The sequence below is a fragment of the Lonchura striata genome, chromosome Z, assembly GCF_050655825.1.
Source record: "Lonchura striata isolate lonStrDom1 chromosome Z, ASM5065582v1, whole genome shotgun sequence".
Lineage (NCBI taxonomy): Eukaryota > Metazoa > Chordata > Aves > Passeriformes > Estrildidae > Lonchura > Lonchura striata.
Genome location: NC_140740.1, coordinates 18,598,295 through 18,615,662, shown reverse-complemented (window position 1 = coordinate 18,615,662; position 17,368 = coordinate 18,598,295). Strand labels below are relative to the sequence as shown.

General features: G+C 40.7%; 1 protein-coding gene across 20 annotated transcripts in view; it reads right to left on the bottom strand.

Moving 5' to 3' along the window:
* Positions 1–6,030, bottom strand: part of ARB2A (ARB2 cotranscriptional regulator A) — a 262,861-nt gene extending 256,831 nt beyond the window's left edge. For 16 of the 20 annotated variants that reach the window (XR_014951703.1, XM_085568077.1, XM_021541552.4 and 13 more), the window contains exon 1: positions 5,944–6,030. The gene's annotated coding sequence lies outside the window, so the exon portion shown is untranslated. Of the gene's footprint in view, positions 1–2,638; positions 2,814–5,943 lie in introns of all 20 variants that reach the window. The other 4 variants (XM_085568073.1, XM_031507503.3, XM_031507504.3 and 1 more) reach the window with 1 other exon arrangement.
* Between the last annotated feature and the right edge of the window lie 11,338 nt (positions 6,031–17,368).

Here is a 17,368-nt window from a genome sequence, read left to right as displayed (position 1 = left end):
AGTTAGTTTACCATCTTCTCAAGTTAAACAAGGAGATTTAGATTTCCATGTATTGCATGTATGTATGCCAAATCCTGACAGCCACCCAAACACGAATTTCAAGGCTTTACAAAGCCTGGCCTGCAGAACTTCAAAAGAAACTATAAGTACCACATTATTTGTTAGGTTTGGTCTTCAACACAACACTGAAGACAAGCTGAAGTGTACCTGGCATTCTGACAACATGATCAATCAGAACTACTTTGTCCGTATTCTCAAACAAGTAGCTACTACGCCAAAAATCAAGATACAAAAGAATAAAACAGCTCCAAAGTACAATAAACCACCTCTCTTCATACACCTAAAATAGAACAATGAGGGGTCCACTATCCCTGTTCCTAAGATAAAGTATACCTCAGTCAAAGGATGACAAGAAACCAGAGAGACCACTTTTTGCCATGTCCCACCAGGAGCTTTCACTATACACTGCAAAAAGCTGATATAGTGAAGAAAGCTCTATGGGTCAGCATAATATGTCTATCCCACAATATTAAATGTCCAGAGAATTGGAATTAAGTACTTTGAAAGATACCACAAATGGAAAATGGCGCTTTATGGAGCTTGTAATTCAAGCAAATCCAGACTAGGTGTCTTGGGAAATAGGTCACAATTTCCAAAGCTATCTTCCTATTAAATTTCATACTTTTTACTTACATCCTGGAGCTGCTGTGGGGTACTTAAGAGTAATCAAGAATATTTTCAATACAATCAACACTCCCTCTCAAAAGAAAAAGAAAATTAGCCTAGACTTTATCTTGAAATTTATAGTAAAATTCCTTATTACCCACTGATAATTACCAACACTAATAAAAGCAGAAACTGATGGGCCTGACTTTAAATGCACAAGCGTCAAAAAACATAAGCACTGACATTACTAGTGCTTCAGGTAGGGACCTGCTTCCAGTCAACAGTGAAACTGGCTAACTTGCAGTGCCACTGACAATGTGTATAGCTAATTCTTATTGACAACGTGTACAGCTAATGCTTATTTTTATCATCATCTCTCTTTCTAGACATGCAATAAAGAAAATTCTTTCATTTGCCTGCCTGAATGTCCTGGTTTTGACTGGGTTAGTGTAGCTGTGTTTTGTATTCAGGATGAGAGGTACAGTGCTGTGTTTTGGATTTGGGATGAGAATAATGTTGTGGATGGTTTGGCTATTGTTAAGCAGTGCTTACTCCAAGTCCGGAGTTTTCTGTGTCTCATGCTCTGCTAGTGAGTAGCTGCACAAAGAGCTGAGAGGGACCACAGCCAGGACAGGTGATATGAACTTGCCAAAGTAACATTCCACATCATAGAACATTGTGTCCAGTATATAAATTGGGGGAAGCTACCCAGAAGGGAGAATGGTGGCTCGTCAGGGATGGGCTAGATATTAGTCAGCAGATGGTATGCAACTGTACTGCATGTTACTTGTCTGTCTCGAGTTTTATTTCCCTTTCTCTCTCCTCTTCACTACAATTAATATAATTAGTAGCATTTTATTTTCTTTCAATTATTATACTGCTTTTGTCTCAATGCACAAGTTTTACCTCTTTTTCTTAATTCACTCCCCATTCCAATGGGGCAGGGAGAAAAAGGAAGGGAGTGACTAACAGGCTATACGGTACTTAGTGGTCAACTGGGGTTAAATCACAACACAGAATAAACTGCTTGCTGATAGAAAAGTTTCTTAAATTAACAGCCATACCAAATATATTGATTCAGCTAATAGTGTTTTTGCCAAGACAATACTTATTTCACCTATGTATTTAAAATCAATACCTATAATAGCCAAAAGTCTATATAGCAAGCTTTACACAGATTGGTCTCCTGAATTTCTGCTGGCCAACAGAACCTGGAAGAATACAGAAAACACAACAGCAGAAACACCTAAAATTAGCCTGATAAAGTCTTACATGGTTTACCTTTCCTCTTTGGACACACACTCGACAGAATACAAACAGCAGTACCAGAGAGGTTCCATCCAGATGGAGGTCAATACTCTTCAAGAGATTGTAACAGGAATAAAGGCAGTGAAGACTTGACTAGACCACAGAGCAGGCCACCAGCCTCACCAGCAGTTATCACTACTAATTAACTCACTAGAAAGATTGCTCAGAAAAGTGGTTGAGCAATTTTCACCACAAAGTAGAAGGTGACTCAGGAGGCAGATTCATGATCTGCTGTAGTCTGTACGATACACTTACAGCCCTTCTCCTGCTTCCAGATTCTCCACTCAAGTTCTACATTATTTCTTATAGACTCATAAAAGCATTTGAGTTTTGGGATACCTTGTGGTTTATCTAGTTCAGTGACCTGCCATGGGCAGCATCACCTTTCACAAAACAAGTCTGCCCAAAACATTTGTCTGGCCTTCCACATCCTGGGATGGGGCACCCACAGCTTCTCTGGACAATCTGCTCTCATGTCTCAGCATCCTTGCTGTAAAAAATTTTTTCCTAGTAGCTAATCTAAACTTGCCTTCTTTCAATTTAAAGCCGCTGCCCTGTGTCCTATCACTACTACTTATGGTGGCATTCATGTCAGTGAGCAAGCTAAAGCTATGAGAAGCATTGCCTATCTCTAGTTCTGTATCAGCTGGATCTGCTTCTTTACCTGGCTCACTGTGCACCCAGTTGATTTTCTGCTTGGCTTGGAGAGAAGAGGCAGGAAGCAGAGAGAAGAGGTCCCCATTCCAGCAACAAGGATCTAATGTGAACAGGCTACGAAACTCCTTCCGGGGCACTTTTTTTAATGGAGTGGGTCTGCAGGTGAAGCTTTTCATCCCAGTCTGATTCATGAAAACGGTCAACCATAAAACAAAAATTGTTACCAAAACTAACATACTACTGAGTAACTGATAATGAGCTGAGCAGAAAGGTAAGGATGATATAAAAGCAAATCTTTTAACTTTCCAATAAAACTCGGTCACATTACAAGAACAGTGTAAGGAATGTTGTGAGTACTTAAATATTAAGTTCTCAAAGTCCACACAGCAAATAAAATGCTGGAAAATAACCATGAAAAATAACAAATTTAAGCCCATTAAATTGTACTCTGGGAATTCCACTCAGTACGAATCTGTGAAACTCATCTGGAGGATAAGTAGATATATGTACAACAATACCTGTGAAGAGAAAAAAAAAAATGTCCTTCTAAAGCACCAAACAAATTCACAGAGCAGTACTAAATTTCATAAGAGGATGTTTCCATGTCCATTGTTAACAAGTTTGTTTCAGTAAGCTTGTGGAAAAAAAAATTTAAAAGATATCTATTCATTCTTTGTATGTATGCTTTACTTCAAAGAATTCCAGTAATCTATTGTAAATCTAAAAAACTCCTCAGTTACAACAGCACATTATTCCCCAAAGGAACAGTGGGGCAGATTCAAAGTATCAGCAATAGAGTTGTATTCAGGACTTTTTCTACAGAGCCTGGAATGGGCAAAACCTCCAGAGTCAGTGCTGAGTCTTCAAGGGGGAAAAAAAAAAAAATAAGGTTGTGAACTTAAAAGAAGAGATTCTAAAAGATAAATCCCCACTGAGTAATTATAAGCAGAAGCTCTCCCAAACATTTGCTAACTAGTACATAAAAGGCAATTCAGTAAAGACCATGGTCAAATCAACTTGCAGATTTAAATATAGTCATAATTGGCTACAATCACTGAAAAGGCAATCTCAAGAAGACAGACAAAATCCAGGCACTGGTGAGAAAACTCCCAATAATTAAAGGTATTTCACTAAGAGAGCAGTCTGAGTGTGCACTGTGCGTCTGAAATGACGATGCCCTTGACTGCCTCCAGCTGCTCAGGACTGTTGGCCTGCTGGAAGTTTTCATCTCATTCCTACGCCTACCCGCATCTGTTGACTTACTGCAGACAAAAAGAGTCAGGTCAGCTTAAACACAATAAATATTACACCTGTCTTAACCCACCATGTTCTGACAGAGGTGGGCTGGGGCGTGCCTAGACTAACACCAGTGGTGGTAGGCACATCAGACCTCCAGCTGACAAGCAGGCAGTAAGTACTGGCAGCGACTTCAGCAACAGCCATCACCTGGGGCTTTTATCTGGAGCTACCCTGTGAAGACCAATACTCTGGTCAGAAAATAATGATTTTTTTTTTCTTTTTAAAGAAAGTTAAATAGTATCTAAAACACTCAGAACATCAGATGTAGTAAATTCTAAACCCAGAGGAGCATATAAAGGTATCCTTTTTGCATTTTCACATTGGCTGCTCTCTGTGACACACCCCAAGCCACTATCCCCAGCTGTTAAAATTTTAGTTTCCCCTACACAAGAGCTTTTTCACTTTTTCCTACGTAATTACAAAATACCTAATTTTACATTCTTTAACCAAGATGCTATCATAAGACTGCTTTGCCATTTGTAATAGAACATGATGCTACTCTTTCACCCCCTGCCTCCTTAAAGATTCCAAGAAAATACTAAGGGTTACTAAAAGGACACTACCTTACTGCTGTATTATGGCTATTTCTTCTCCTTTGAAGGCAAATATTATTAACACGTCCCTCTTCAGTGTCACCAAAATGGTGGTCCATTACAATCAAAAGTATCCAGTTAGCTTTGTAATTGCTGTTGTTTTTATAACACTTTTTTTTGCCAGTGATGGTATGTCCTGAACAATGTCTGTTACCTGCTCATGCAAACTCAGTACTTTAGCCAAAAATTCATGCAAAAAAAACCAACTGTAAAGTGGAAAACACATTTTGTGACAAGCTGGCTTTGGCTTATGTGGTTCTGAGCAGCTTAGCTCATGCAACACCACAGTAAAAAGTTAGATATCTGGAAGGCAACCAGTTCAATATTTCTCAAAACCTTCAGTACTTAGCTTTGAAATAAAAGCAAAGGCTACAGTTCCTCAAAAAGCTAAGAGAGTGGGTTTTGGAAAGGGACTATAGATGTCCAATCTCTCCTGGTTTATAATTACAAATTTTGAGTTTTATCCCTGCCAAACCAAAACCAAGCAAAAGTAACAATTTAAATTGAAAAATCATTTCCCTGCATTTGGATAACTCAGAAATGGGAAGTATTTCATGCACCTTTCTAAGCTGTCACAACAACTACAAGAAACTTAAGTCTAAAGAGAAGTGTTCAATCCCACCTAATTAGAAGAGCAATACTTGGGATGAAAACTATCACTCAAACCCAGCTAAATCATAAAGTCAGAAGAATCACGCTTAAATGACTTATCATTTACGACTATACAGAAAGCTTGCATTAGGCAGCGGGAAAACTGGCAAGTCTCATTTGGCAAAAGCATCTGACAGCACCAAAACCTGTAGGGACACATTCCGAAAAGCAAAACCCTTCGATTTTATGTAGAAAAATGAAAATTGTAACTGTTATATTCCCTGTTTCTGGTTCGTGTGACAGCTGTGATAGCGGGCAAAGGCTGCGAAAGAGCGAGCAGCGTGGCGCGGCAGCGGGCACGGCGCAGCGCCGGGCAGAGCCGGGGGCCGGCCCGGGGCAGCGGCACGGCGGCCATCCCCCGCACCCGCGGTGACACCGGCCAACAGGCGTTCCTACGCCCGCTCCGCCGGCCCACGCGGCCGGCGCGGACGGACCGGGGACGGGAGCCGCTGCCCCGTCCGCTCCCGCCGCCGCTCTGGGCCTGCCGCAGGCACACGGGACGACCGCGGGGCTGCGGCCTCCATCCCGCTGCAGGGCTGGAGAGGCGGGCTGTCCCGAGGCCCGCGGGCTGTCCCGAGGCCCGCGGGCTGTCCCGAGGCCCGCGGGCTGTCCCGAGGCCCGCGGGCTGTCCCGAGGCCCGCGGGCTGTCCCGAGGCCCGCGGGCTGTCCCGAGGCCCGCGGGCTGTCCCGAGGCCCGCGGGCTGTCCCGAGGCCCGCGGGCTGTCCCGAGGCCCGCGGGCTGTCCCGAGGCCCGCGGCCCCGCACGTACCTGGCGCTGCCGCCGGCGGAGCGCGGCGCGCGCGGCGCCGTCACCGGGAGCGCGCGGCCGCTCCGGGCCCAGCGCCCGCCCCCCGCCGGCTCCGCTTCCGGGACCGGCGCGTGCTGACGTCAGCGCCCGGCGCGCGGCGGGGAAGGCGTAAGCGGAGCGCGAGGGGCGGCGACTGCGCGCTGCCGGCCGCGCCGCCCTCAGAGCGGGCGCTGCTCGGAGACCGCGCTGTGGGCGGCTCCGTCGGAATAAACTCCGAGGGGGGCAACGCTGGCAGGGACCGGGCAGGTGCTGGCATCTAGGTAGCGGGCTGTTTGTTGCTTGAGTGCTGGTAGATCTCCCCGGGAAGGTCGTGTTTCCACTTTGTTATAAATGAAAATTTGTCCAGCCAAATTTAGATGAAAAAATATTTATTTTGCAATCAAATTCTATCTAGCCAGCCACAAGGAAAGAACAGTGCCGAGCCCGGGGTCGGCGCTGGGTGTGTAACAAGGAGTCAGCCTCAGGAGAGGTTTTCCCCTATGCCCACACACCTCCATCCTGGCACGAGCGGTTTTTATAGGAAACATTCCGCCTGAGGCCAAGATTTCGGCAGTCAGTCTTTTCTTCCATTCAGAGTCCATAAGGTAATGAGATTTTCTCTTTTTTGGTGTTGCGGAAGAACAATTCAGTGTCCGGAGTTGGTGAATCCCTTGATGAAATTTGCGGGAACGCTGCATTCACATGTATCTGCCCGAGGATTTCCATGATATCCATCTCGGATCGTTCATGCGACAATCAGCGCCTGGGCATCCTGTATCTCTCCAGACATGGCCCATCCCCATCTCCTGGCCGGGCCACATCCTTTTACTCGTAAATCGGGTTTCAACATACACCAGGTTTCGCCTGCGAGGATGGGGGGGACTCCTAATACAAACGTGTATACTCCAAAAAATATTCAATATCACATATATCATACTAGAAGTGGTGTGAATTATGTCTACTACACATAACAACACCCAGGTTTCCATTTTGATAATTAGGAGTAACAATAAGACGGGACAGGTTTTCATTTTAGATGTTTCAGGCATCTTCAGAAGTACCTGAAGACTGTATTGCATTGGCCTACAGTAAAACACTGATCACCACAAGCAGTCACAATTGTTTTGTACTTGCATAGTGAGAAGCATCTGGGTTTGATTTCAAGGATACAGTGTCTTCCTCCCTGAAAAGCTCTCCAGAGTTGGTCAGATGACTGCTGACAACCTGCATCATGCAAATGCTCTCATGGTTCTGCCTGCACAGGATGGTTGTGAGGTGTTCCAGTTCCAAGGACATCTGAAAACTGCCACATACTTCATGTGCAACTGAAATATTTCATCCCCTCTTATATCCCAGTCATGACTGATGGCAAAATTCCGCAAACTAGAGCCATGGACAGGTAGAAGAAACATGGACATGTGGAAGAAACATTTTTCATCAATGTTACTCCCAGCTGCTCTCTCTGTAATGACCCAAAGCAGTGACCTTGTATTTTTGATCTCAGTGCAATAGTTTGGGTAGAAAGAAGCATTTAAAGGCCATCTAGTCCAAGCCCCTCTGCAATAATCAGGGACATCTTCAAACAGATGAGGTTGCTCAGATCCCTGTACAGCCTGGCCTTGAATGTTTCCAAGGATGGGACATTTATAACCTCTCTGGGCAACATATTTTCCTGTTTTCTGCAATACCTAAGGAAGGAGCAAGTGAAATACTTTTCTTCTTTGGTGCAGAAGATACTGTAATCTCTCGGAGAACTAATTTGTTTACATTTTGGAAATTATGTTAGAGTCTCTCATATTAAGACTTATTTTCCCTGTATTTCCCATGTTAGAAAAAAGATGCACTTACATGTGGGTCTTTCGGTGAGATATTAGAGATATTATTGATGTAAGCAATTTTGTCCTAACATTTGAAGTTAATTCCATCTCTCTTTGCAAGTACTACTAAATGGCAAAGTGAACCAGGCTAGTACTGACTCACATTAAAAGTAGTCTGTGCTTTTTATTGGGGTATTAATCTGGTCCACCATCATTCTCCATCTCTTGCAGTACCCACAAAAAAACCCCAAAAAACAAACAAACAAACAAACAAAAAACAAAAAAAACCACATACCAAACAATAACTAAAATAAACCAGAAGACTATTGAAGTTTCAGAGACAGTTATTGTAAATAGTACAGCTAAAAATATGCTGTGTCTCTGATCATGCTACAGCCTTTTGTAATTACAGGTCCAAGGAAGGATTTAAGGAGGGCAGCTTAATCAAATCAAGTCAGAGGATGTTGTGCATTTGGAGATGCTTGACCCACAAAGAGATGTTGACTACAGATTTGAAGCTCTTCAAAACTTCAAAGCTCTGCTAAGAGGTAACAGTTTGAAAGGGCAGGTTTCCAAGATTCATAGGACTGACCCCGAAACTCCAAATATCAGAGTGAAGAGGAACCAGAGGTAGTGTGCAGTTAATAGCCTTTTGCTGGAAGCTGGACTTTCATCTTCTGCTTGCATGTAGAATTGTAAAATTCTGATATCTTCATAGACTTATGTTCAGCTATCAGTAATAGGCTAATATCAGTAATAGGCTAATACTAGCAAAAACATGTGCATGCCTCTTGAATGCCAAGTTGGACAGGGCTTTGAGCAGCCTGGTCTAGTGCAAGGTTTCCTGCCAATGGCAGAGGGGTTGAAATGAAATAATCTTTAAGGTCCCTCCCAGCCCAAACCATGGTGTGAGTCTCTGATTCTATGCATGTCTGCTAAGGTTCTTGAGCTCACTTTTTAGAAATACAAAGTTCAGCCTGTGACCTAACACCACCCAGTCACCTAGACCATGGCACTGGAGGGATGGTGACCTCACCACCTCCCTGTGCAGACCATTCCAATGCCCCATCACTCCTTTTGTGAAGAAATTCTTCCTAATGTCCAACCTAAACCTGGTGCAGCTTAGGACTGTGTTGTTTTGCCCTGTTGCTGTTGCCTGGGACAAGAGACTGACCCCCATCTGCTACACCCTCCTTTCAGGCAATTGTAGGGAGTGACAAGGTCTTCCTGAGCCTCCTTTTCTCCAGGCTAAGGAACTCCAGCTCCCTCAGCTGCTCCTCACAGGACTTCTGCTTCAGACCCTTCACCAGCTCTGCTGCCCTTCCCAGGACACACTCCAGAACCTCTTAGTCTTTCCTAAACTGAGTGGCCTAGAAATGGGCACAGCACTCACGATGCACTCACACCAGTGCCAAGAAGAGGGAAAGACTGGGTTCCATGGTCTTGTTGGCCACACTATTCCTGATGCAGGCCAGGATGCCATTGGCCTTCTTGGTCACCTGGGCACACTGCTGGCTCTTAGTCTGGCACTGTCCCTTTCCGCCAGGCCGCTGTGCAGCCACTCTGTCCCCAGCCTGTAGCACTGCAGGGGATCGTGGTGGCCAAAGTGCAGGACCTCACACTGGGACTTGTTAAACCTCCTATGTTTGGATTTGGCCAATCTATCCAGCCTGTCCAGGTCCCTTCAGAGCTCTCCTACCTTCCTGCAGATCAACACTCAATCCAAGCTTGGTGTCATCTGCAAATTTGCTGATGGACTCAATGCCCTGATCCAGATCATCAGTAAAGTTATTAAACAGGACTGGGCCCAACACTGACTCCTGGGACACAACCGATGACTGGCCAACAACTGGATGTGGCACCATTCACCATCACTCTCTTAACCCACAGAAGAGTGTACCTGTCAGTTGTATCCAAGATTATTAAAACTGCTTTCATTTTAGTTCACAGTTTTAGCAAAAACATAATTTCCTTATGTGGGATAAGTGAAGGTAAGTTTGAAACACTCAGATGCTGTAGAAATTAATTTCAGAAAATGTCTTCATTTTCATTTTCTTCATAACTTTACCTATGTCTGATAAACAGAGCTGCACTTCAAGAAATGTAGAGGAAAGAATGTTGTTTATGAAACAACAGTCCCCTACAAAAAGCATAAGTGACCATATAATTAAAACTATATTGGACTGCATTTAATTAATGACTATCAATGTCTCTAGTCTGTACAAGGCTACAGACCTAGTTAAAGGTCATGAGTGAATTCAACATTTGTTACATTGTCCTTCATGGACATAGATGACCTCTGAGGCTGTAAAGGAAATGTAGGGAATATGACAAGGCTAAAACTGCATACACATCCTTTTTGTATTAATCATTTCCAAATAAGATGGATTGAACCAACTTATATTCAGTCACTGCCCTTGGATTGACCAGTTACTCCATATTAAGCAGATATGAATAGAAAGTGTGATAGCCTAGTTTTGGCTGGGATAGTTAATTTTCATCTTAGCTGGTACAGTGCTGTTTTGCTCGTAGTATGAGAATAATGTGGATGACACACTGGTATTTCAGTCATTGCTCAGTAGTGCTTACCCTACCTACATCCAGGACTTTGCAGGAAGTTCACAAGAAGTCATGAAGCTGCATGGCCAGGACATAATTTTCTAGTATAAACTAGACATTTGTTTGCCTGGACTTGTTTCATAAAGGAGTCCTTTCTGTTACCATGTCTTTGTTTTCCCCCCCAAAGATAAGTAAGAAACAAAGGCCAGAGATCTTGTTTCTTTCCCATTAAATAATTAGGAAATTGGATTTGAAAGAGAAGGCATTTCAAAGAGAAGAACTGTCAACTGCCAGTCATATGAAATAATTGCAACACTGCACTGAAAACAGCACAGAAGGCTAAAAAAACCAAATCCAGAAACAAGACTCAGATTTTCAAGAAAACAACTAGAGTAATAGTACTTTGGAAGGCAGGGTCCCCTCAGAATTCACTGGGAATGTGAAATAAACAAGCCAGCCAATAATTTGCCAACTGACATGGGCAAGTAGCTCTACCAGTGTCTGCATCATGGAAATGAGAAAAGCTGTTCTAACTGAGGGGCAGTCTATGTGACAGAACATGCAGTTTTTAGTGCTGTCAGTATGAAAATATATTTTTTTTTATTTAGAGGAAAAAATTATAACTCAAACCATAGAAAAAATGGGAGAGGTTACTTTAAGACTTCATCATATCTAAAGAGAAGCACACCAAGGGCATAAGGTATTTGTCAATGACAAGCAATTATGCTCTGAAGACAGTTTTTAGAATAACAAATACTGCTGTAACAAGGATTATTTCAGATGCCTGAGAAAAGACACCTCATCAACTCAAAAAACTGAATGGAAAAAAATGAATGAAAATATTATGAATGAAACCATTTTAAACCCCAATATGTAAGCTTCTGAAGTTTAATATTGTAGCTCAGTGAAAACAGGGAAGAAGCTCTTAAGATCATATGTATGCAGGATAAATAGAAAAACATGGAATTTGGTAATGCATACCAAAAAAACTAGGAATTATTTCAATAATAAGAGGAAGCTTATGTGAGATAAGAGTGAAAACATAAAAGGGAAAAAGCTGAAATAGGCACTATTTTTTTATTCACATTATACAATGCACTTTATGATGTGTTCTTTGTTGTCCTAGATCTTATTTTTGTCTTTTTAAAAACTGCCTGAAGAACTTCAATCAGCATAATGATGCTGCAAGATAGGATGAGAAATTTGGAATGCAGAATATTTTTTGGCCTTTTTAAAAAATCTTCTTCTTATACCACCCACTCACAATTAAAATTTTATCAATTCCAGATCACACAGTAAAGGTGGGCAGGATTTTATAAGCAGCTGATAGATGATTGTAGCAAGTAGGATGTCCTGCAATGCAACTTTCATAAGCAGTTGTTAGGGCCTCCTGTAGTGCTCAGTGCTCACAGAACACCATGGTCCTTTCTGTAGAAGTCACAACGTTTCTGCTTTCACTATCTGGCACCGTGAGTTACTAACACTGATAGTTCTCAGTCATAGTACTGCTTGTTAAGGGCATGCTAACCCTGACAAACAGGTCATAAACAGGGGTATCTGACTGTACTGAGACTGATCACTTTCTTTTTGCACAGGTTGGATTTACTTTTGCAATAAATGTGGTCTGTTTATTCCACTTAAGCTTTGCTCTGCATCCTGAAATTGAAGGATGTGATCTAGTTTAGGAATAATTTTCTTTGACAAAAGAATTCAAATGGTATCAGACTGGAGAAGAATCATATTGAAAACTACATTGTCATTTTGCTTTGTCCTACGGACCATACTATGTCATCTGCTGTTGCTGTCATGCTGGCATGGTAGCGTGGAGGAAGGTTTTAGAAAGGCCTTGGGAATGGTAAACTGAGGAAAAGGATACATTCATGTATGCCCCATGGTTTTAGAAAGGCCTTGGGAATGGTAAACTGAGGAAAAGGATACATTCATGTATGCTCCACTGTCTTGGGAAAGTCCCGCTTCAGCATTCCTCTGTAGACCCCCTTCTCCCCACCCCTGAGCAGTTCCCATTGGACCTGGCCCCTGGGGTGGTTCTGATGTGCCTTAGTTGAACACTGTCTCTATTGTTTAAGACCTTATCTCTTAATTTTGCTGTATAAAACTGTATCTGGGCAATAGCCCAGGGCCTTTGGTCACTGCAATGCTTCAGGCAATACAATCTATCTGGACAAGCATACCATTGGTCTCTCTTGGTCTCTTTATCTCGAATCCTAGCGGCGACTGAGGCAACGCTGCCACTCGGACCGTGCTAACCCAGACGCTGCCTGGTGAGCCCAGGGCAGCGGGACCGCGGGAAACCCCAGCCCCAAGAGGGGACAGCTAGCTGGAGGGTCCCGGCGGCCGGGGAGGGACGGGGGACAGCAGTGAGGAACCCCCGAAAGCCAAAAGTAGAGGTCCAAAGAGAAGCAACAATCTGCTTTATGAATATCATAAGATACTATTTAGTGCTGAGCAATGTTTTTGCACAATATAGGTTTCCCTATGGAGCAACTTAACCCCAGATCTTATCAAACCCCAATCTGGAAAACAAATCTATTTTTTTCATCTTAAATTTGTTTTGGTAAATGACAGTTTCTACTTCCGGAGATTAAAAAAAAAAAAAAAAAAAAAAAAAAAAAAAAAAAGCATTATTCTGTAAAAGTGCCCTCTGAATCAAAGCTCAAAAGAAAAGAGAATGTGAGAAAAACTAATTCTCTTTAGAACTGCCTTTGCAGTTCCTTTTCACTTGCTCTTTTGGTTTGACATTGATGGAATTGGCTTTTTGTGTACAATTTATAGTGAACACAGAGAATGCATTTAATGGAAAATAAGAATCTGTTAGTTTTCCTGACAAAGATAATATTTTACCTTTTCTAAAATAATTTTTACAATAGTTGAACTAGAAACTTTAGGGAAAAAAGGGGAAATACTAAAAAACTCACTAAAAAACAACACTGTTGCTTTGCAGACTGGAAAACCTCTTTTTTGGCTTTAAAGATGTCTTAATTCAAAATTCTTATTTAACTTGTTGTTTACACTCTGAAACTGTTTCTTACATCCTATTCCTGGATAATTTATTTTGGTTCCTGCTACTGTGCCAAAAGAATGATATATAAATATTCTTAAATTCATCTTCAGCAGTTTTTGCTGCAAGTTGAACATACATAAATCTGTTGTGACATTCACTCTTATGCTTCATTATATGTTCTCAAGAGTTTTTAGAGACTTTTATGTCTTTGTTTTTCACTTACTGCTTTTGCATTTGTTGTAAAGATTAAATATATATGATATATATTTCAAGTTACTGCTCGTAATTCTTTGGTCCTGTATATAGTTGTTAAAAAAATGCCAGACTGATATGAAAAGTTTTGGTGGAATGAAACAAAAATTGAAAGCAACACTCATGACAGAACTTTATAGTCTGTGTTCAACTATTTACTCTGTAGATATATGGGTTTATGAGGCAAACCTTGCAAAGTTATTTCACTGCTCTTATATGTGCAAACAATTTAATTGTACTTTGAATTTTGAAATATTTGATCTCAATAAAACATTACATGATTTATTTTTGCAAGAATATACTCAGCATACCTATAATTTTTCCATTCTAAACTATCAATCCCTCAACTCCACAAATGATTTTTGAATAAGTTACACATTTTAGAGCAGATGATTGCTTCAGGGTATTATAGAACTTTTAAAAAAAAGTTGTACAACTGCCATCTAAACATTTATGTACACAGAAAATGGAAAAGCAAATACATGTACCTTTTCTGTTATGTACTTAAAGGGCACTTTTTGATGGAGGTGCACCTGACAGTGGAATTATCTGTGTGCTGATACCAAAGTCTGATGGTGGTACAGCCAATGATTACACAGACTCCACACAGCTCTTGGAAATAAAGAACAGACTGCCATGTTCTGGTTAAAGGAGGCCAGATGACTAACATTACACATTTGTGTTGCAGTAATGCAACAACCTCTCTCAGTTTCTTCATTCATTCATAAAGTGGAAGGGCATGTGTGAAATTTGGGAGCCTTAACTGAAACTTAATTGTTGTTTGAAGAGACCTAATCAATTTGCCTTTTAAAAAAAACATTTTCAGAGCACTTGTTTGGCCATTAATTTCCTGAAGTTAATTCATACCTGCAGGTAGGATTCCTGCCAACAGAATTTCATTCCCAAAACCAGCTGACATTTCAACCTCTTATCTCCCCAATGTTTGTCTATTGTCTAGAGGAAAAGCATAATCTTAATAATGATAATAAAATCCATTTAAGACATGTTAATTATATGGAATATTTATATATTTATACATATAAGAAATGTCTGTACATTACCAAAAACTCTAAAGATTAAATTTCTGAATTTTACATGACAGGTGGAAATCTAAGCGAAAATGACTACTGCATTTCTTGAATGACAACCTTGCAGGTGGTTGGTCTCAGTTTTACATTTACTGAATTCTTGGTTCTCTAAGACCCTGTATCAAACTTGAGAAGGCATAGGCTCTACTGGTTAGTATTTAGATACTTGCAGATTGTGAAAACAGATGTACTATGGGTTTCCAAGGGTGAATTTAAAGTTCAGAGAAATTAAAGAAAATAAAAACTGAGGCAAAATGCATTAGTTTAAGTAAAAAATACAACTCACTAGCACTACAGCTGCCACTATCCCAGATAACACAGGTAGCTTAGAACAATGCAAGAACATAGATTCATATGGAATTAGAAGCAGAAGTGTTCAAATCTTAAACCTGAAATTATTATCTGTGTAGGATCTACACAGCTTTAGGTCTTTATAAAAATTAAGAAGATTAAATATTTGTCCATGTATAACTGTGTGGCAGCAGTACTCACATTGTTAATTACAGCAATATTAATAAACCAGTAAGTTTGTCAAGGATGCCAGTAAGGCAGTATTGAGGTGGAAAAAAACCCAGTCAAGCTCATCCATGAAGGACTATGTGACCCTATGTCTTTATGGAAATCAAATATTTAAATGCTATTGACTTTTTACCTCAAAAACAGAGATTATGGGACAAAATTATAAAATTGTTGGATATTAGGCAATCACAAATTCAAAGCTGCTTGTATAAACATATTCCATTCTCTAGTGAATTAATCTAGGGACAGAATATACATAATCATGTCATTAACAGGTATTGTAAAGAACATTTCTAGGTGCATTGCTAATCATTTATCAGGTGTTTTCTAATGCTTATATTTACTGTGAGAGCTGAAAATATATTATTTTTCTAAAAGGTTGCCCTAAAAGGTACTGTTGCAGCAAACCTCCATCATCAATGAAGTTTGAAAAATGTGTTTGGCATGGCAGGCATGGTATTCTGTTTGACATAGTAACTGTAAAAAATCAAACCTGTTGAATACGATCATAATTATATGGTTTTTTGCTTTATTTCCAGATAGAGTACGGATTTAACTCAGGGCAGTGCAGACACTGAAGCTATTGTCAGTTGGAGCTTGGATCAATTTACTGCAGAAACTCTATAATCATGGTGGAGGCACTAGACCTGGAGGGACTAAAAAGATGTGCAGATGTGGCTTGGCAGTGTTTGGTTAATGGTTAGACTTGATGCTTCAAAATGGAAAGATAGAACTGTCCTACCATTACCCAGTGGGTTACTGCTGAATTAAAGCTTCAGAGAGAAAACATAGTGAATGGGACACAAAGGTCTTGTTTTGTTGTGTCCTTTTTTTGGGGTGTTTGGTTTTTTGTTTTTTCTTTTTGCTTGTTTGTTTGCTTGCATTTTGGTTGGGTTTTTTTTTTGTTGTTGGTTGGTTGGTTTTTTTCCAGTGTGACTGCTTAAAGATTACAAAGTGTGTGAATTTAAGGGACAACAGCCCATTTGGAACGACTCCATGTATACACATTCATATGTAAGGGTAAGTGAGGGGGTTTAGTCTGGATTAGAGTATTTCACTTGCAAAATGTGTCTTATTCGAAGTGAGAGTTCTCCAGAAGAGGAGGTTTTTCAAAAATTTCAGTCAGTTTTACCTCATCGGCAGAAAATGTATAATGAGCAGACACTTTCTTCAATAGGAAATATTACATTGTATCTTCTAAGAGAAGCTTGCAACCTACTAACAGCTGAAGTTGTCAAGGATATTAAGGTTTTCATCCAGTAGTGGAATTTGTACCAGCCACTATTTCACCAGGTATGATTTCAGTGACTTCTTGTCAGCTAAGGAATAGTTGATTATTAAATTTAGAGATGCAGTCTTAATTCAGAGGAGCACTTTACTCATTAGTATTTGGTAATTGCCAGGTGTTTCTGAGTTACTTGTTAGAGAATAATTTTCTTCAGGGAAAAAAGGATATTTGGATTTATTTTTACTTCTTTGCATGAGTCCTTAGATTTTAGAGTATTTTTCTGTCAGCACTGTATAATTTCGCTGGCTGCACTAATTGGCAACACTCTGTTCTCAAGTAATGCTGCTAAAGAGGATTAGTCCTCCATCATTTTACTGATGGATATTGCAAGGCCTTTAGCCCCACCTGATCAAGACCTTGCATGCTTTTCTTTTACTGCCTTTGTGGCAATGTCAGTTAGTTTAGTCTGCATTTCAAGTGATGGAGTCCAAAGGTAGAGGATAAGGTAAGCTCACCTTTACTCATTACACCTAGAATAGTTTTAGAGATTCTGCTTGTGTTCATAACACTGTTTACAATATGGAAAATTGCTACAGAAAAGTGGCTTTCCTCCAACAAGAACTTCCTCAAGATCTATTTAGTCACTTAAAAATCTCCATGTTGCCAGCAAGTTACTCTCTCATTTCATGTCTAATTGGGCAATGAATCTAATTCCTCTGTCTTTCAACCATTGCCTTGAGCATGTGAGTAGTATTTGTCATTAGAAATGCTTGCACATATTTTAGGAAGCTCCATAAAATAATATTATATCAGCATATAATTGATGTTTTACTGTACATAAGACTCACTAATACTTTGTGAAGACCTTCCAGCTGAGAGGGAAATGGAGTATTTCTACCAGCAGAAGCAAATTGGAAGAAGC